General features: G+C 44.7%; 1 long non-coding RNA gene across 1 annotated transcript; it reads right to left on the bottom strand.

Annotated features, from left to right (window-relative positions):
• Window positions 1-15088: 15088 nt before the first annotated feature.
• On the bottom strand, window positions 15089-15906 carry LOC144827772 (uncharacterized). Its single transcript, XR_013610359.1, has 3 exons — window positions 15857-15906; window positions 15659-15719; window positions 15089-15209 (listed from the first exon to the last, which is right to left on the bottom strand). It is a non-coding gene; the product is annotated as an uncharacterized LOC144827772 (long non-coding RNA).
• Between the last annotated feature and the right edge of the window lie 4722 nt (window positions 15907-20628).

The following is a 20628-nucleotide window of genomic DNA, read 5'->3' as shown; positions in this document are numbered from 1 at the left end:
CCATCACCTAAATCACATTAGGGCCCTCTTATGCACAACCCTCACAGCTGCTGAGAACAACCAGTACTGACCGGTAATAGGGCATTACACTCAGTACATCACAATATGCCCAAGCACCATGAGCGGCAGAAACTAATGGCACACCTCCCAAAGGGTTACTGTCCCAACGTCAGTGTTCCCTGAATGGGGGCCCTATCCTGGGTTTGCCTGCAGTGCCACTTCAATTTGCACTTGCCCTCAATAGCGCTAGCACCACTGTGCCAGGGGGGAGACCCACCCTGGGGCCCTGGACACCAAAGTTGCCACCACGTTGCAGCTGCCCGCTACGGCAGCGCAGCTGAGGACACCAAACCAGCACTGGCACCCCACGTGCCTAGCCCACCCGGGGCCCCTGTTGGGACTCCTCCGGGAATGCAGGGATTGTGACCCAAATGCCCCCAAGATGCAGTTGCCCACAACGGCGGCGCAACTATGAGGGCTGGAAACACTTCACGATGCAGCTTCCCACTGTCAGATGAAGCAGCTGGGAAGCACCGATAAGTCCTTGCACAGGGGGCGGGCACCGGCAATGTGCCCCGACACCCCCCAACCGCTGAAGACTGAGCCCCACTCACCGGGCTCTCTGCTGCAGCGTCCCCACTCTCTCCTCTGCCGGCAGCACTTTTCTCATGGTCACGATGTGGCTGCCTGCGGGACTCCCTCTTCCCTACGGGGGTCCAGCCTGAAAGATCTCTCGGCCGCATCGCGGTCTCACTGCTCCGGTTTCACTCTTCACCATACAGGGCTCTCCTCTCCTCGCGGGAGTCCCGCTCCGGCCAGGCACTAACTTCCGGCTTCCGTGGACAATCCAGGCCCGCCCACAGTCAGGCAGCTTCCGGGCCGTGGTGGTGACTCCAGACGGCTTTTACTTTTGGAGGCAGGACTGTGGGGTGGGCACCCGCTTGCTTAATGGTGCAATCAAAGGCTGCCGCTACGCGGGGTGGGCACCCGCTAGGTACAAAAATAAACCACTAAGGCAGCAATTATGCGGGGTGGACACCCGCTTCCTTAAAGGTGCAATCAAAGGCTGCCGCAATGCGGGGTGGGCACCTGCTAGGTACAAAAATAAACCACTAAGGTGGCAATAATGCGGGGTGGGTTCCCGCTCCACCTCAGGCACAGGGGAACCCCTCACATCGGGGTTCCCTTCTGAAAACTTCTCTCAGCCCAGTGCTACAGGGAAAACAGGCTCCCACTGGGCCTGTAGCACAGGGGGATCCCTAAGCTCGGGATTCCCTCAGCAGGCACCTCTGCAGCGCGCTGCCAGACGCCAGCTCTTCCGAGCAATAAAGAGCAATGCCATCTTTAGAAATAAAAGTAAAGTGCTCCTAAAAATAAAAGTAAAGCGCTCTTCAGGGCGGTAGAGTTCAAAGTCCAGGGGGGCAAAGGCTGGGCCCTGGCAGGCCAGCACACAGGGTCCTCCAGCATGGAGGCAGTCCCTAGTGGAGGTTTCCCCTGGAGCCCAGCAGCAGCAGGACCCCTCAAGTCAGGAACAGCTCAACAGAAAACACTTTCATGGGGTCACAGCCCCTTCTTTTATACACCCATTTCCTTTGTGACACAGCACAGGGCTGGGGAAAAACCAGATGCAACTGGTTTGGGGGAGCTTTGGAGCACTCGTGCTCAGCTCCTTTCTCCTTTGTCAGGTGGGGGCTAGGTGCTCAGAAGCACCACAGGGGCGGAGCCAGCATTGTGGAGGGAAGGCAAAGCCCTATTCAGGTCCCAGGTGCAACTCCTCCTTCCCATCTACATGCTCCGAAGTACGCCCTGCAGAGTGTGGTGTGGTTGTCTTCTGGAGCGAACCACACCATCCAGTACCTGTCAATCACAAGCCAGACATACAATTCACATCAGGCAGGCAGACACAACGCACACAGAAATGCCAACTTCTAAAAGTGGCATTTCTTCACCAGTTACCATACATCTGCGCACACCATTGGGCAGCATTTATTCTCCTGCGTTAGCACATACTAAACTCACCCCTGCACTTCTCTCATACCAGGAATTACCAGGGACACACATATCCCCCATGCATTCCTATGGGAGGGCAGGCCAATCTCACCACACGCACTCAGAGTGCGCAAGTTTTAAAAGCACTGAAAAGTTCCTTGTACAATGAGCAGTTTTTGGGCAGCAATAAAAGTGTCAAGATAACTCCAGTGATTAATGTACATGCTAGAGAGAGAAGGGATTTTTGTCCAGTGGCAGCTTTTACTCATCTAAGGATGTGCAGATGGTTAATATGCCTGCTGCAAAGAATGTCTACCATGCATTAAAAAAAAAACAGTATATTGTTTTGTGCATAGCTGAGTGGGTTCCTGCTTTTGCTACAGAGATTTTGTTATTGTGCAGTTCACACGTTCCAATCATAATCTAGCACAGTGAGCTATAAATTGCCATCAAAGAGCTGCATGCAAACTACATGGTACAAGTTAGTAAGTTATGCCTTTTCACAGTTTTTTATTATCCTGATGCTGTTAAAAAGGTTTGTTTGGGTAGAAAAAAATCCTTATTATCAAAGTCAACGCGAACCCTTGTGTTATGTTCTGAATCCTGAGTTTGGGCTTCTCCAGAGCAAGCACTCTTAAAAAACGCCTACCAGTATGGATGACATGCAAATCCTACACCTTGTAGTCCCCTTTGCCTTATGTAACATTTTCTATTAACTGATCGACACATGTATGAATCATTGTCCCTGTATGGGTGTGATGTAAAGTGCTCTGACACCCTATAGTGGTATGAGAGGTGCTATAAAATAAATTAAATACATGTGCTATTTAGAGATGAGAGGCACTGTTGGAGGGTAGTAGTGAGGGAATCATTGAAGATTGTCAAACATTTCATTGAAGATTGACAAAAGATTGTTGTATCCTGGTGCCTAGTAAGGTCATTATTTACTATGCTTTAAAAGCTAATGCAATTCAATATATAATGTCAAATGGCTTGTAAAATGCACCTTTTCCCCCCATATTTTCTATGGGGAGCACCCCACAAAGCCCACTGTGTCGTGGTCAGGCTCACTCGAAGCACTTGGTGTGCACTGTATAGGGACTGGTCTAACAACATTTGCCAGAGTAACTTCCTGACACCCTTAGCTGCGCTAGCGGAGGAGCATGGGGCCCAGATCGTCTCCTATGCGGATGACACCCAGCTCTTGTTCACCTGCGACAAGGGCTGGGACTTCGACGGGGCTGCCATTCGGAGGTGTCTTGAGGCTGTGTTTGGTTGGTTTGGGAAGAGCTGCCTCAAGTGCAACTCGGACAAGTCCGAGATCCTTTTCTTTGGTTGTCCCGCCGACCTGAGATGGAAGGAATGGTGGCCTTCGGCCATGTTCCCGCCAGCCGGTGATTCTGTAACAGCAAAGAACCTGGGCATCCAGGTGGATAACACTCTCTCCTTTAAGGCTCAAGTAGCAGGACTTACGGGGAAGTGTTTTGCCATCTTAGGGATGCTGAGGACGTTTTGCCGTTCCTCTCCTTGGAGCATAGAAAGATCACGGTGCAGGCGCTGATAGGATCGCGCTTAGACTACTCTAACATCCTCTATCTAGGCCTCCCCGAGTATCTCTTGACCCGTCTTCAGGTTGTCCAGAATTCGGCAGCTAGGGCCATTTACGGCCTAACCAGAAGAGCTAGGGCCAGCGACCTTCTTAGAGCGTTGCACTGGCTGCCGGTTCGTAAACGCATCACTTTCAAGACCTTAACGATGGCGTTTAAAGCTCTACATAACATCGGAGCATTGTATCTACAAAAAAGGGTCAACTTTTACTTTCCATCCAGACCCTTGAGGTCAGCTGCCTTGGCCAAGGCAATCGTGCCGGCAGTGCGACGTGCACGATGTGGAGGACGTTCCTTTAACTACCTTGCTCCACGTCTTTGGAACGAGTTACCTCTGACCTTACGCGCTAGCTCTAACCTGCTAGCATTTAGAAAGGAGCTGAAGACTTTTCTCTTTTCCCAATAATTATTTTTCTTCTGAGCACTTTCCTTCGCCGGTGGTATTCTTTGTTGGTTGCTGGTGCGTGTTCTTGATCTGCAGCGCCGGGACGCTCTTTGGAGCAGCTGTGCGCTATATAAAACCCCCAGTAACATAACATAACATAACATAACTTTGGGTTTCCAGACGAGGAGCCTCGGGCAGCAAAATAAAGCCAAACAATGAAAAGTTAGTCGCTAGATGCAGCACCAACCTTCTCATTCAGATTTTTTGATTTTTGCAAATATTTTTTAAATAAAAATACTAAAATCTTTAGTAATTCAAGTCTAGTTTTTGTTTGATGTGCACACGTGAGTTTATTTTTTTCGAATTACAGTTTTAATATTTGACATTTAAATCATACAAATTGCTTAGGGGTCCCCGGCTTCCAGCAGTGACTTAATAGGGGTCCTCAGGAGTGAAAAGTTTGTGAACCACTGATTTAGAGCATGTCTAGCTCCTAGCTGACTGACCTGAAAAAATAAAGAGTGTCTGTCAGGCTGACCTTTGCTCAGCCTGATTGACAATCTTTATGTCCATAAAGTGTGTGGGCTTGGCCCCATCGCTCTTAAGGACGGGCCACTGCTAATAAAAGTGTTCCCCTGCTACATGGACTGGAGCTACCGCATCTGAATATAGCCTGTCAGACTCTCACCAAGAGGAAAATGTGACCAACTGAGCACCTTTTATTGGCATCTATCAAAAAAAGGGGACAACACACTTTGATTATAGGCTAGGCTATATTCGAGAGAACAGCCATCCAAATAGAACACAAATATCATTAGGCAAATAAATGATAGAGAAGGACTTCTCATTTAAGCAAATCACAAAGGAGTAATGCACGTCCATACTTTCTGCCTCTGCAAAGGGAAATTCCAAAGGAATCCATGTTCCAAAGATATGTAAAAGAAGCATGAAACCTACAACTTTAAGTGAGCAGTTAAAAGTACACGCTTAGACAACACTATCACTGAGTGTTCACCATAAAATATCTAGGAGATGGCACCAAAGAGTTCAGAGGAGTAGTTTCATTCATGCAATCACATCATAGAGTGAGACTGATTCATATTAAGGTCCCTAGTCCACCAGATATAAGATTACAATGCTGTACCACCTAGAACAAAACACATGCCATGACCTTTACTCTGAAACCTATGTATACACCTCCTGAAATGGAGCACAATGATGTTTCCATTGACAATTCCTATTGTCATTATCACACTTGATTGGACTCAGGGCAAGTGGTAACCAATGATCATGAAAACAGATTTTCAATCCAGAACAGATCCAGATGAATGCTGGATACTCACAGGCGGGGAATCAGTGGCAAGCCCTACACGTCCTCCAGACATTAAAGATAGAAGCTAATTTTTAAACAAGGCAGGCCATACTCAGAGCCAATGGCTGGCCCAGACAATCTGGCCTGAAACAACAAATCCCATGTTTGGTAGCCTTAGGGGAGTAGCATTACCATCTAAAGCCCCACCACTTGTTCTTGGTCAAAAAAGTTTGCCTGTAGAACGGAAGCAATAGCTTTTGCAATGTGATAGTAGCTCACGGAAAGGCATATGTTGATATTAGAATCCAATGATAACATAATTAATTAGCCCTGGTACTCATTGCAAAGAAAATGATGTCAAGATGCAAGTGAGAGAGAATGAAGCCGAAAGCAAACCATCTTTGATCTAAATGCATTCAACCTCTCTCTTCTAACACCTGTGTAGTATGGCCTAGGGCCTGCTTTGCGTGCACGTTATGTTAGCATGGCTTATTAGAAGTTTAAACGCCATTTTACCTTTTGCTGCTTTTGCACACAACACTGTATAGCTGTTTTCGTAGGTTAGCCTTCACGAAGGTCTACACATGAGCAAAGGTTTGTTTTTGACATCTCTAGACTTACATAGTGCCACTAGTCGGCACAGTGAGTGCTAAAGCCGTCAAGGTTATCAAAACATGTTAGTTGTTTTTCGACATGTTCGGGTAACGTTTTCTAGACACAATATTTTGGCAGCTGTGAGCCACGTAAGATTCTGGTGTCCTTATTATCGCACACTAGCCATGATTTCAGACACTTGGAAGATTTCCATTTCCAGGGATGCACAGAGCCTATGCTAATCCAGATGTAATTTACTCTTACTGAGCGGAAAGGTAATGGGGTCCCCTACACAAGACTAAGAGACCTTCTATAGTTTATAATACATAGTTCCTATATAGGGAGGGAGTAAAAACTAGGCACTATAGGACCTTTTTTTACCATCATTGTAATATGATTTCTCCTTTTGTATTTTATGGAATTGTAACCATGCTGACCATATTATTTTTATTCATATGTCTGCTTATGTTGGCTAAGTTACTGCACATGAGATCACGTCATTAAAATAAATATTTTACCCTTACTGTGTCTCTTATTTACTCCTGTTGTGGACTGGTATGAGAGTGTAACAAAAGAGTGTTCTCACTTGCCACCATTCCTGAGATAGTCCTAATTCGCACGTTCTAGATTGTCTAATCATTGGTTACTTTGCTATAGGACGAAGAGGTAATGTGACACTGATGCTAGCTGGTTGGGGTGTTTTCTAGGTACTGAGGTGAGTTTCTGGTACACCACAATTCACTTATGTCCTAGGTCTCTGTGCACAGTTCTGTGTATGAGCAGGATCCTTTCAACACATGAAAGAATATGGAATGAGGGGACTTTGTCCATTTTCGGCCATGATAGGATCCCCCTAACCTTTTCTCCTTTTCGTCACCTCAGGTCAAGATGCAGAGGAAAAACATAGTTTGGACTACTGTTAACACACTTGTACATACTCCAACCAGTGGTCGGAAGACTTATTGGATATTAACACGCACAACATGCCATTGTTTGAAAGTCAGTGAGTTTATTACTAAATTGTTATCCACCTAGTTTGAATTAGAAGCAATTACAACCCATGTACCCTCCATGCCAAATTTATAAACTGTGAATAGCGTATGTCACTACTTGCTGTATTACAGCATCAACTCTGCTGAAGACTTAAATACCAACAATCTTGGTATAGGGAATAGAAGAACACTAACAGCTCAATTACTAGTTGTACAGCACTGGTGGGTTTCAAACTCTATATGTGAAATTAACATTACCATGCAGTACCATCCCATCAGTATCGTACATTTACAAGGTAATAACCCCAAAATGAAGAATAATTGTGTAGACCCCATTTTATAATGAATACATTTGCACATTTTCTTGTTCCAGGAGGATTAAAGTACACATTTACCATCTGTTCTGTGCAGGTGGTAAATGTGACCCAGGTTCTGGGCGAGGGTAGTCGGAGAGGGGTTGAAGGGGTACAATAAAGCAGCAAAAGGTGCTGTTGGACCTGAAATCCTTGGTGTGGTCTTTCCCCAAACTTTTTCTCTTCACCCCTCCTGATTTGCTAGATTGTTTTGTTGGCTTTAGTACTCTGCTAACCAGTACTAAAGTGTTTGTGCTCTCTCCTTAAAAATATGTACAATTGGCTTACACCTGATTGGCACATTTAATTTACTCATAAATCCCTCGTATATGGTTCTGCATGGTACTCAGGACATGTGAATTAAATGTTACTAATGGGACTGCAGCACTCATTGTGCCACCCACTGGAGAAGCACCTTAAGACTAGTCTCATGCCTGCTACTGGAGCATGTAGTGCAGTTTTAAACTGCAATTTTGATCTGAGAAGATATGCCCCTTGCCAAGTCCAAACCTTCCATTTAATACATATGTCACCCCTAAGGTATGCCATAGAGGCCTTTCATATCATACAACAATGTCTCAATGGGAGTCAATGAAAGAATGCAATTTAGAAAGCAAATTAATTACACAAAAAACATGTAGTCCCACTTTTAAATGAAGGTGCAATTCTATTGACAAAAGAAAAGAACGGTATCAATATACACTTTACAAGGAATGAGAGGCAGCATCCACCATGCTTTTAAATTGTGTACTAAGGTGCAGGATGAACTCATTGTGCTCATGAAAAAAGTGTTTTAAATGATGCAAATAAAACACGGAAGAGATAATCAGCCTTTTTCTATGGGAAATACTTGAAAAGAATATTATGCATGAACATTTATTTCATAATCTAACGATGAAAATAATCATAACATAATTAACTATCCCAATTACGCTGCTACCAAGTCGATGGCGTTTCGACCTTCATGACTTGAGGTCATCTTCAGGACTAGAGAACACACAAAAGTAGATTGCTGCCTAGCGGGAATACAGAAAGAGTTACCCCTATCGATGAATTAATTTAAATCAATATAATAGTAATTTGTGGGGTACATGCTAAGAAGGTCAACTTGTATCAGCCTATTTGGGATTGTTAATTATATCATGATTGTTTTCATTGTTACATTTGGCCAAGTCTCTTGAACCACTTCCAAGAGCCCAGAACTGGCAATGGCACCACTTGGGAGATCAGAACTCCAAGCAGTAGAGTTCAGAGGTGCTGCAGGTGAAGTCTTTGATAGCCCTGAGACTTCTTAACAGGAGGCAAGCACACGCAAGCCTTTGGAGAAAATTCACTAGGAGGACACACAGCAAAGTCCAGTCCATTCCTTCTCCAAACCAGAAGCAGCAACCCAGCAAAGCCACAGTCAGCAAAGGGGCAGTAGTCACCCTTACAGCTGTTCAGCTCTTCTCCTTGGCAGAGTCTCCTCCAGATTGAGACGTGCTCTAAAAGTCTGGGATTCTAGGTCCACTACTTATAAGTCCTTCGGCCTTTGAAGTAGGCATTCTTCAAAGGACAGTCTTTGTAATGCACATGTTCTGCCTTGCCCAGTCTTGCCTCCAGACAAACTCAAAGGATTGGAGACTGCTTTTTGAGAGGCCGGGCACAGCCCTATTCAGGTGTCAGTGACAACTCCTCCCACCACTCTAGCTCAGGAACACCCATCAGCCTGGTAATAGGCCATCAGGCTATGCAGGGCACACCATAGTTCCCATTCTGTGATTGTCTAGAGTAAATGCACAAACAGGAGCCTGCCAGTCTAAATCAGATGTTGATTCCACAGGCAGGCAGAGGTACAGGATAGTTAAACAAGAATATGCCCAGTTTCTAAAAGTGGCATTTTCAAACACACAATTTAAAACCATCTTTACCAAAATAGTTTTTTCTAAATACAGTGTTCAGAGAGCCTAAACTCCAAATCTCTAGCTGTTCTCAATTGAAAGGTACACTTGTAAAATGTTAGAAGGCAGTTCCAATGATAGCCCATGGGAGAGCTAGTCCTTGCAATAGTGGAAACATTGGCAGTATTACACTATCAGAACATGTAAAACACACCAGTTCATGTGCTACCTTTCACATGTGCTACACCCTGTCCTGGGGGGTACTTTGGGCCTGCCTTAGGGGTGCCTTACATGTAGTAAAATAGAAAGGTTAGGGCCTGGCAAGTGGTTGCACTTGACAGGTTGACATAACAGTTTAAAACTGCACTCAAAGTAACTTCCATGGCAGCCCTGAGACAAGTTTACAGGGCTACTCATGTGGGTGGAACAAAGTACTGCAGGCCCACCAGCAGCATTTGATTTATCGGCCCTGGGCAAACCAGGTGCTCTTTACTAGGAATTTACCAGTAAATTAAATATGCCAATCATGTAGAACCAATAAGAATTTAAATGTACAACAGGAGCACTTGCACTTTAGCAATGATCAGTGGTGGTAAAGTACCCAGAGTACATAAACCAACAAAGCCAAAGTCCAGCGTAATATTAAAAATACAGGGGGTATAGGCAAAAAGACAGGGGAAACCACACTAAGGATGCCAGTTCTGACATGTACCAAAGGCCTCACCACACAACAAAGCAATTACAAGGGTGAGACTGTTAAGAAGACACTGAATCTGGAAGCGATGTAAGTGAAAGGATGCCCAGCTAGACAGAGAAGACACCTGATGCCCCGAAAAGATAGTGTCAGATATGGGGGTCTCTAGTTGATGGTGGTTTGCACACAGTGCAAGTACGGACCCTTCCTTCTAGTCAGGGTAAGGGAGTTACACACCTAAGATAACCCCTGCTCACCCCCTTGGTAATGTGGCACGAGCAGTTAGGCCTATCTCAGAGGAAATGTGTAAAGCATTTGTACATAACACACACAGTAACACAGTCAGAACACTACAAATAGACACCACACCAGTTTAGAAAAATAACCAATCGTTATCTAACCCAAAGAAGACCAAAACAATAAAAATAAAATATACATGACTCAAGATATTACGTTTATGAGGTTTAGGCAATTCTGTCCATAGAACTCTATGAATGTGTTGATTTTAGCACAAAGTACCTTTGACGCATCAAAATCCAAAATGAAAAACAGCCGTAAAGGTGGTAAGAGTCAGAAAACACAGCAATGCACCTGTACTTATGTCCCAGGGGAATGGAGGAGTCAGTTCTGCTGCACACAGGAGAAGTGTTGCATTGATTCCTTAATGCGAGGAGAAGCAACCACCAATTTCCAGAAACACCTCCTTTGTATGGGGCAATGCATTTAAAATTTCGCACACAGGTGTGATGCCTGGAAATCCAGACATGCTGGGTCAATGCAGGTGCAGCAAAACAGACACAGTGTCGATTTTTCCAGCGGTGGACTGGGCTGCGTTGATTCCTTCGGCAGCACAGCAAGGCCTGTGTTGGAGTCAAGGCGGGGTCTTGGATGTCAGAGACGTAGTGCTCTGGACTCAGGTTGCGGTGGTTCTGCTGGCAGCGAACAAGTGCTGCATCGATTTTACAGCCGATGCATTGGTTTTTTTACCACAAGGCAAGCTTGCTGTGGGGAAAATGGCAATGAAAAGGCGATGCATGGATTTTGAGTCTTTAAAGCACCCAAACCACCTCCAACAGGCCAGAACTAGAATTGGCACCATTTGGTAGATCAGAACTCCCAACAGAGGAGTTCAGGGGGGATGCAAATGAAGTCTTTGATGGTCCAGAGGCTTCTTAACAGGAGGCAAGCAAACACAGGCCCTTGGAGAATCTTCTCAAGCAGTATGCGAAAGCAAACTCCAGTCCTTGTCTTCTCCAAAACAGAAGTAGCTACTGAAGGCCAAACCAACATAGCAACAAAGCAAAGGGGTAGGACTCCTCCTAACAGCTCTCCAGCTCGTCATCTTGGCAGAGTCTCCTCTTGATCCAGAAGTGTTCTACCAGTCTGGAGTTACAGGTCCAATACTTATACCCCTTTTGGCATTTGAAGGAGACATACATCAAAGAATAGTCTTTGTAGTGCACAGATCCTACCCTGTCCATTCTTAGCTCCAGAAACACTACAGGGTCATGAAGACTGCATTGGAGAGGCCAAGCACAACCCTATTTAGGTGTCAGTGACGACTCCTCCCACCACTCCAGCTCAGGAAGGCCAATTAGCCTAGTTATGGGCAATCAGGATATGCAGGTCACACCTCAGCTCCCCTTGTGTGATTGTCTAGAGTCAATGCACAAACAACCCAATTGTCAGTGTAAACCAGACGTGGATTCAGCAGGCACAGGATGGTAAAGCAAGTAAAAGCTCCGTTTCTAAAAGTGGCATTTTCTAAGGCACAATTGAAAAAAACTCTTCATAGAAAGATGTGTTTTTAAATCCTGAGTTCAGAGAACCCAAACTACACATTTCTATGTCTTCACAATCGAAAGTTAGTCTTGTAAGAAGTTACAAGGGATCTTCAATTATGACCTATGGGAGAGATAGCCCTTGCAATAGTGATAAATGAAATTGGCAGTATTTCAGGACATGTAAAACACACCCCTACATATCCTACCTTTTAGTTACACTGCACCCTGCCCATTGGGCTATCTCTGTCGTGCCTACCGTAGGGGTGGCATACATGAAGTAAAAGGGACGATTTTGGGTCTGGGAAGTGGGTGCATTTGCCAGGTCGACATGGCAGTTTAAAACTACACTTACAGACACTGCAGTGGCAGGCCTGAGTCATGGTTTCAAGGGTACTCATGTGGCTTGCACAATCAGTGCTCTAGGCCCACTAGTAGCATTTGATTTACAGACCCTGGGCATACACAGTGCACTTTACTTTCACTTGCGCTACACCCTGTCTAGGGGGTACCTTGGGCCTGCGTTAGGGGTGCCTTACATGTGGTAAAATGGAAAGGTTAGGAGCTGACACGTCGTGAGTTTGACAGGTTAGCATGGCAGTTTAAAACTGCACTCACTGTAACTTCCATGGCAGCCCTGAAACAAGATTACAGGGCTACTCATGTGGGTAGAAAAAAGTGATGCAGGCCCACTAGCCCCTGATGCATTTCCGCAGAAAGATAAAGACCTGGCTGTTTGATCAAGAATAGTTACCGGCCTAACCTCGGGAATACATTCAAAGTTTCTAGCGCCGAGAAGCCTACGGGCAATTGTACGCGCTGTATAAATCTCAAAAATAAATAAATAAATAAATAGTAGCATTTGAGTTACAGGCCCTGGGCACACAAGGTGTACTCTACTAGGGATTTACCAGTATATCAAATATGCCAGTCTTGAATAACCAATCATAATGACAATTTACGCAGGAAGCACTTGCACTTTAGCAGTGGCAAAGTGCCCAGAGTTCACCAGCCAAAACAAAAATAATGTCCAGCATATAGTCAAAACTACAGGAGGTGGAGGCAAAACGACAGGGGAAATCATGCCAAGGATGTCAGGTCTCATAGATGGACTTTTTAACTTTGACTCCAGCTGACCCCAGGACTAGAATGGGTACTGGCCCCCTTAGGCCATCTGAGGAACAGTTGGAGAAATGTATGTGCTGGTAGACCCTGAATGGTTCCACTGGACCTTCTGTGGACTGTGCCCCCCCTCCTTGATTCCACTGACACACAGAAGGGCAGCATCATTTGCCCCCCCCCTCCCCCAAGAAGGAGAAAAGCACTAGGAGCCAGACAGAGGACAGATCTGGTGCAGAGACCATAAAATTCAGCTTCCCATGAAAAGCACTCGTTTAGAGGCTAGGAGTCATGAAGATGAGTCTGGATTTAAAATAATGTTGTAGGTAGCGTAAAGCATTACTAGTAAACAGATTAGTAATCATTATGTATTTGTGTGGAAGCAAAGAACTGCAGAATAATATTGGTGTATGTTAATGTTCAAGTGACAATTTCACTGTCAAGTCAAACCTAAAAATGCATGTGAGTCAATGACTACCCTCCTCTTATCTGTACTTTTGCCAGAGAAATACAAATACCATACATTACCTAGTTATTTAAGATACAACTACAGTATTACAATGTGTGTGCCTCTGAAAGTTCAACCTCAGCCAGCTGGATAAATAAACATAATTATCGCAGCTGGTGGAGGGCAAACACTTTTTTTGTGGAAGCACACACATTCTGCCAAACAAAAACATGTAGTCCTGTCTCCCAACATGCGGATGCAGCCAAAGTTCCTCTCTATTAATCCTCAAATAATTGTCTGGCGACAGCTGCACAGTCAAGCATGACCAAACAAATTCAGCCTCCTCTGTGCTAAACAGGAGGTGCACACATGTGGGGGCATTGGCACCCACACACAGACCCCACCATGATTAGGACCAGGGTGCGCAATGTGCACAGGCACCTGGTATTGCAAAATACTAAAAAGAGAGTGGACAAGCCACTCATTTGATATGCACAGTTTCAGCCTAGAATTGCCACATGAACCCTTGGGCAAAGCTTAATTGAACAACTGTCTGCTTCTGTGGTGCCCTAAAATGCACATAGGCAAGACCAATGTTTTTGAAAGTGTGATTAGACTCTGCATGATTGGAATGCGGCAGCGTCCCCAGATGATGCCCCAGAATTTGAACTCTAAGTGTACCAGGGGATTAGATTTAAGCCCCCAAGAAATATTCTGGAGATTTCTGGAGCCTGTACCTTTGTACATGGACTTGGGATGTATGGCCTCCATGGGGCTAATCCTATGACTGCAATAGCAATTTAGTAAAAGTAGAAGACAGACACAGAGATACATGTGTTGGATCTGAATGCTTCATTCATAATAACAATACTGACGATCCAATGTTTCTAATTATAATGAATGCTTTTAAATATTAATATTGTTCTCTTTAATTCTAATAGTGCTGCAGTGAGGAAATATAACATGCGGATACTCTGATCAATGTGATGACACCCTGGAAAAGCCAGTGGGCATGCCTTTTTTATGATGACACCACAGTATGTTGTGATTTTGAATTTGGTATAGGCAGGGGGTATTGTGATTATAGGTTTCAGCAACCGCTGGTGGTGTACTGTGATATGAGAGTGTTAACAAAGGTATTTCCTACAATCTGAATATGTATTTGTAATTTAATAGACAGTACTTCACAATGTGTGCGTAATAAAAGTATTTTTCGTTTTAAAAGAAAAGGCACTGACTGAACAGCAGTATACTGACTGTTGTTGCGGCACACTAGTGATTTTGGGTTACTAGCCCACACAATATATCTGAGTAGGCCTGGCTTGCTCTGCTTCGCTATGCTGAGAGAATTAAGTGATACAATGGGGTACTTGGTGTAGGAAGCTGGCTCTGCATATACTATACAAAAACAATGGAGAGAGCAAGGGTTATGTTCACCAGAGTGAACGGGGAGTACTCCTGTACCCCTGGATACAATAGTAGAAAAAACAAAAATGAAGGAGTACCACCAGTGGGAATTCACAAGTCACTGTGTTGGTGGATGGTTTTCACAAAATAGAGGAAAACTCTTTTTCTTAAAAACCCCTCACTCATCACCTAGTGATGACATGCTTCATCATCGGGGTCCACCCTAATGACCTAGCGTCATCAGGGTGTGCTTCAACACCTGATTACAGTGGAGCAGGTTTGTGAGTGGTGGTGTGTGAAAAATGAAAAAAATCAGTGAGTTAAAAATTGTCCTGGTTTGAACTTGTAAAATAAAGATTTTTTATTGGCAAGCAACTGGACAATATTAAAATAGTGGCGAGATAAAAATAGGGCAACAATGAACCCGTGTATCTCTATAATTAATAGGGTCTAAGTGTTAGGTCTACATGTTTCAACCTTATTGGTTAAGGTTAACCAGGTTTTCGTCAGGACCATACAACCACGTGGTGGACGGTCTGCGTCCCCTAAAAGACGCACCCAATCCTACCACATGGGACCACTGGATGGCGAAAATGCGCCCGTGGTGTAAGCTCGCTCCACACTGGGTGAGCTAAAAAATCAAAAAACCTGTAAAAGAAAATACCGACATTTGTCAAAGTATTGAACATATTTACAAGCCTGTAACGTAGTGCAGTGCTTCAACGTTGTGTCAGCATGCTGTCACACCCAGTTACATGGTGAATTCAGTGGTAGCATCCAGCGTCTAGCGTTACCAGTGTTGGGCTCTACTCCAGCATACTTCTAGAGGAGGGAAGTGCAGGTGCGATATGTGGGACAGTGTAGATTACCCACAACTTTCACACAGAGGGAATATCGTAATTTTCTCTATTCACAACTCACACGTGGTTCATAAAATGGTCACCGCGTGTTACATCCTCGCATACCGACTAGTTTGGTGCGAGACTATATCCAATTCGATCGTGCATGCATTGTCAAAGAGAAACTGTACAACACAAAGTGAGACACACACAACAAAGACACACGACAGACAGAAAGTATATATAACCAAGGCTCACTCTCAATGGAGTGTTCAGGGACTTCATGGGACGGGGGAGGTTACCCTCTTTAAAACGTATTCTGAAAGAGAGTGATATTTTTTAAGAGGTAGATAAATGCGGGTAAGGAATATCTTCCAACTCGTGTCCTGGGCGCGTTCGTTTTTGGCGCTTGTTGAAAAAAGACACGCCCGCAGTGAAACGGGTACTTTTACTTACAGTTAGTTGCCGAGGTATTCAGTTTGTAACCTACTGCCTGCACCGCCCCGCTAGTACTGGGCTGGGTGAAGGCGCGAGTGAAATAGAGTGTCGGCGCTTCCGTGATGGGCGTGGTTGAGCCGCAATCACGTGGGCGGAAGGCCGACAGGGATGCAAGGACGGTGGCCGCATAGCCTCAAATGGTAGCAGTGAATGTCAGAGATCGAATCTCGTGTAGGGTAGTAGGGTAAAGCCCAGGCTAGGAGGTACAATATTTCAAATTACAAAATTGTAAAATACTTAAGAGGTCATGAGGAGTATTTCAGATAATATATACAAAGACCTGAAAGGCTGATGGAATATTGGTGATCGCATCCTATATAGCCATATCAAAGGGGGGTTCTGAGATAGAACTGGGGTGTATATTACCAGAGGACCCCGACAGGAGACCAATGTTATGATTTAGGCGTGGTCATACTAACCAGAACGGACCATGACTTGATAAATTACAAAAGTGCTACAGTCATGTTTATGGACAACTCATTAGATGGTTAGGAGTAGGCTGAATATTACTCAAAGGGTAGGCTTACAGTATTGAGGCCCAAGGGACATTATCATTCAGGCCCGTGATATGAGTGGAAAGTCGGTACACCCAACGTTGTTCCTTCTCATGTAGGGTCTTGTGAGAGTTGGGTCCATTTGGAATCTGCTCAATGACAGTCCATCTCATGTCATTAGGAGTGTGATTAGCATCAAGGAAATGGTCAGTCAACTTGGTGGCATTTTTTCTGCAGCGTATTGTGCTACGATGTTCGCAGATACGTTGTTTGACCTTTCTGGTCGTCATACCAACGTAGTTCTTTCCGCAGATGCATGTGATCATGTACACAACGTTGGTGCTATTACAATTCGTGTGTTTACGTTGTTCCCACACTCTGCCTTCTTCAAGATTCAGTGTTTTAGTGTTCTCTGTCAGATGGCACACACTGCACTCCCCACATTTGTAGTGCCCAACAATTGGTGGCAAGTTCCACATTTCTGTAATGCTAGGGTTTGAGATGATCGTTGCATTCTTTGGTCTTGTGTTGACAAGGCTGTCTTTTAGACTTGGTGCTTTTTTATAAGAGAAGAGTGGTTTGTCCCATTTCAATGCGCCTGTGCTGAGGATCTGCCAATGTTTTTTGATGCTCTTGCTCACATTGTTAGAAACGGAATTGTACGTTGTAACACAAGTGAGGGGAATAGAATCATTCCGGGACATGTTTTCTTCAAGTAGAGAATCACGAGGCTGATTCCTGGCTCTTTTTTGGCACTTCTCAATTATTCTGTTTGGATACCCACGTTGTTTCAGTTTGCACGTGAGGTCTTTAGCTTGAAGTTTATAATCTGATAGTTTGCTGCAATTTCGCCGTAGTCTCAGATATTGGCCATAAGGCAGGTTTTCTCTGAGTGGACGGGGATGGAAACTCTCGTACCTCAGTAGATTGTTCTTGGCAGTGGGCTTAAAATGTGTTTTGGTTGTTAATTCCTGCCCCTCTTTCTTAATTTCTATGTCCAGAAAGACCATCTGTCGTTTGTCAAACGTGTGGGTGAACTTGAGGTGTGGATCTCGAGTATTGATCCAGATGGTAAACTCTCTGAGTGATTCCTCAGGTCCTTGCCAGATTACCATGACGTCGTCGATATAACGACGCCAAAACTTGATGTGATCTCTGTAGGGGTTCTCTTGTGTAAGGATGTGCCTTTCCTCAAAGTTATGGACATATAGCCCGGCTATACTAGGAGCAAAGACACTGCCCATAGACGTCCCACCGATTTGGAGGTACAGGGAGCCTTCGTACTCAAAATAGTTCCTTTTGAGTGCGAGCATGGCACATTGTAGGATGAACGCCTTTGGTGTTTGATGTTCCCAACTGTTATTTTCCAGAATGCTTCTAAGGACATCCAGGGTGGCATCTTGAGGAATACTCGTATAAAGGCTCTCGATGTCAAAACTGAGTAGGATGGTTTCATCGTCTACTTGTACATTGTTCAGGAGTGTCAGCAGGTTTTTTGTATCTCTGAGGTAAGTTGGGGTAGTTTGTACAATCGGTTTCAGAAAAAAGTCGCAAAACCGAGAGAGGGGTTCCAAGAGTGAGCCGATCCCTGACACGATCGGTCTTCCTGGCGGTGGGATTTTACCTTTGTGCATCTTTGGCAAGGTATAGAAATACGGGATCTTCCCTTCCGTTTTACAGAGGTAGTCCGCTTCCTGTTTAGAGATTGCACCAGAGGCCTCAGTTGTCTCAACGAGTTCCAAAATTTCTGCTCTCAATTCCTCGGTCGGATCTCTTGATAGGGGTTGATAGCTCTTGATGTCACTGAGTAGCCTCCTGCATTCAGTGTCATAATCACTCTTATTCATGACAACAAGGCCACCGCCCTTGTCAGCTGGTTTTATTATGACTGAGGCGTCATTCTTCAATTGCAAGATTGCGTCACATTCTGCCCTGCTATTGTTTTCAAATTGTCTGGGTTCCCTCATTTCTTCAATGTCTTTGAACACGGCCTGTTCAAATGTGTGGATTTCCACAGGGATAGTGTGTGGAAGTGGTGTGAACTTTGACTTAATTTTAAGGCCTGTTTCGTTGGGTGTTTCGTCATTTTCACTGCTAGGGTGTTTTTCAAAGAATGCTTTGAGTTTCAATTTCCGAAAGAAATTGGCCAGTTCGCAATGTAGTTTGAATTTGTCCAAATGTCTCGTGGGTACAAAACCCAGGCCCTTGTTCAGCACTTTAGTTTCAGTTGTAGTGAGACTCCTTGAGGAAAGGTTGGTGACTAGTTCGTCTTGTTGCTTGGTCCTGGTTTGCTCACTCCTGCTCTGCTCCTCGTGTTGTTGCCCACTGGGTCCTCGTCTTCCCACTGTACATTGTTTCCGGTTCTCTTCCGACCTCTGCCGCGCCTGCCTCTGTTCTGAAAAGGAGGGCGGTACTGGCTGGGTGGAAAGAAGTGCGGTTGGAATGGTGGTTGCCATCCATACATAGGGAATGATTGATCTGGCATGAATGGTGTCGGGAAAGGAGGTTGATTGTATTGTGGCCATTGATAATGTCCTCTAAATCCTCCTCTTTGTCTTTGTCTTTGGTTTCCATTCCCTGAACTACCACTATTGCTGGAGCTGTTGGACGTGTTGCTGGATGCATCAGAGTCTTGATCTGGTCCTGTGGAAGCTTTGTAGTCAGCATCAGAATAGGGATAGGCCTTTACAAAGGAAAAGCGTTTAAGATCCTTCTGGAACTTCTGTACCTTTTGTTGGGTAAGGTTGTCCCTATATTCATTCATCTCTTTATTGAGATCATCTAGTTTCTTTTTATATCCCGTGATGCTAGTTTTTATTTGTGCTTCAGTCACCTGTATCTCGATCTGGATTTTTTCAGAGAGGCGTAGGGCAGTCTTGAGGATCAGCATGATCCAATCATGGGTACAGTGCCATGCTATACGTGCCCAGTCCCTTCGGAACTCTTGATCGTCCAGAAAGATACGAGGGGCATTAGACACTAGTAAGCCTTTAGGTGCCATTTGGTTTGTCACATATTCCTTTAATATAGTGCCGTGTAGAATAGTTCTTATTCTGTTCTTTTTCATTTCCGTCAATTTGTCCCAGTCTGATGTCTGGGATATTGTACTGCTTATGTTTGCATCCGCAAACGCCGCAAGGTTGCCCATGATAGAGTCAATTTCATCAGTCGAGAATGTTAAGCCTTGAGTGTCTGCCATGGTCAATAGTTGTGTAGCCCTCTCCGTATAGACAGTCAAAAGGACAGTGCTGCTGTTTAATAACTCTCACAGCTGTGCGCTGCCAAGATATACAAAAACAATGGAGAGAGCAAGGGTTATGTTCACCAGAGTGAACGGGGAGTACTCCTGTACCCCTGGATACAATAGTAGAAAAAACAAAAATGAAGGAGTACCACCAGTGGGAATTCACAAGTCACTGTGTTGGTGGATGGTTTTCACAAAATAGAGGAAAACTCTTTTTCTTAAAAACCCCTCACTCATCACCTAGTGATGACATGCTTCATCATCGGGGTCCACCCTAATGACCTAGCGTCATCAGGGTGTGCTTCAACACCTGATTACAGTGGAGCAGGTTTGTGAGTGGTGGTGTGTGAAAAATGAAAAAAATCAGTGAGTTAAAAATTGTCCTGGTTTGAACTTGTAAAATAAAGATTTTTTATTGGCAAGCAACTGGACAATATTAAAATAGTGGCGAGATAAAAATAGGGCAACAATGAACCCGTGTATCTCTATAATTAATAGGGTCTAAGTGTTAGGTCTACATGTTTCAACCTTATTGGTTAAGGTTAACCAGGTTTTCGTCAGGACCATACAACCACGTGGTGGACGGTCTGCGTCCCCTAAAAGACGCACCCAATCCTACCACATGGGACCACTGGATGGCGAAAATGCGCCCGTGGTGTAAGCTCGCTCCACACTGGGTGAGCTAAAAAATCAAAAAACCTGTAAAAGAAAATACCGACATTTGTCAAAGTATTGAACATATTTACAAGCCTGTAACGTAGTGCAGTGCTTCAACGTTGTGTCAGCATGCTGTCACACCCAGTTACATGGTGAATTCAGTGGTAGCATCCAGCGTCTAGCGTTACCAGTGTTGGGCTCTACTCCAGCATACTTCTAGAGGAGGGAAGTGCAGGTGCGATATGTGGGACAGTGTAGATTACCCACAACTTTCACACAGAGGGAATATCGTAATTTTCTCTATTCACAACTCACACGTGGTTCATAAAATGGTC

Source organism: Lissotriton helveticus, chromosome 4_1, assembly GCF_964261635.1.
Source record: "Lissotriton helveticus chromosome 4_1, aLisHel1.1, whole genome shotgun sequence".
NCBI lineage: Eukaryota > Metazoa > Chordata > Amphibia > Caudata > Salamandridae > Lissotriton > Lissotriton helveticus.
The sequence above is the reverse complement of the archived record's forward strand: the minus strand, read 5'-3'. Positions and strand labels throughout refer to the sequence as shown.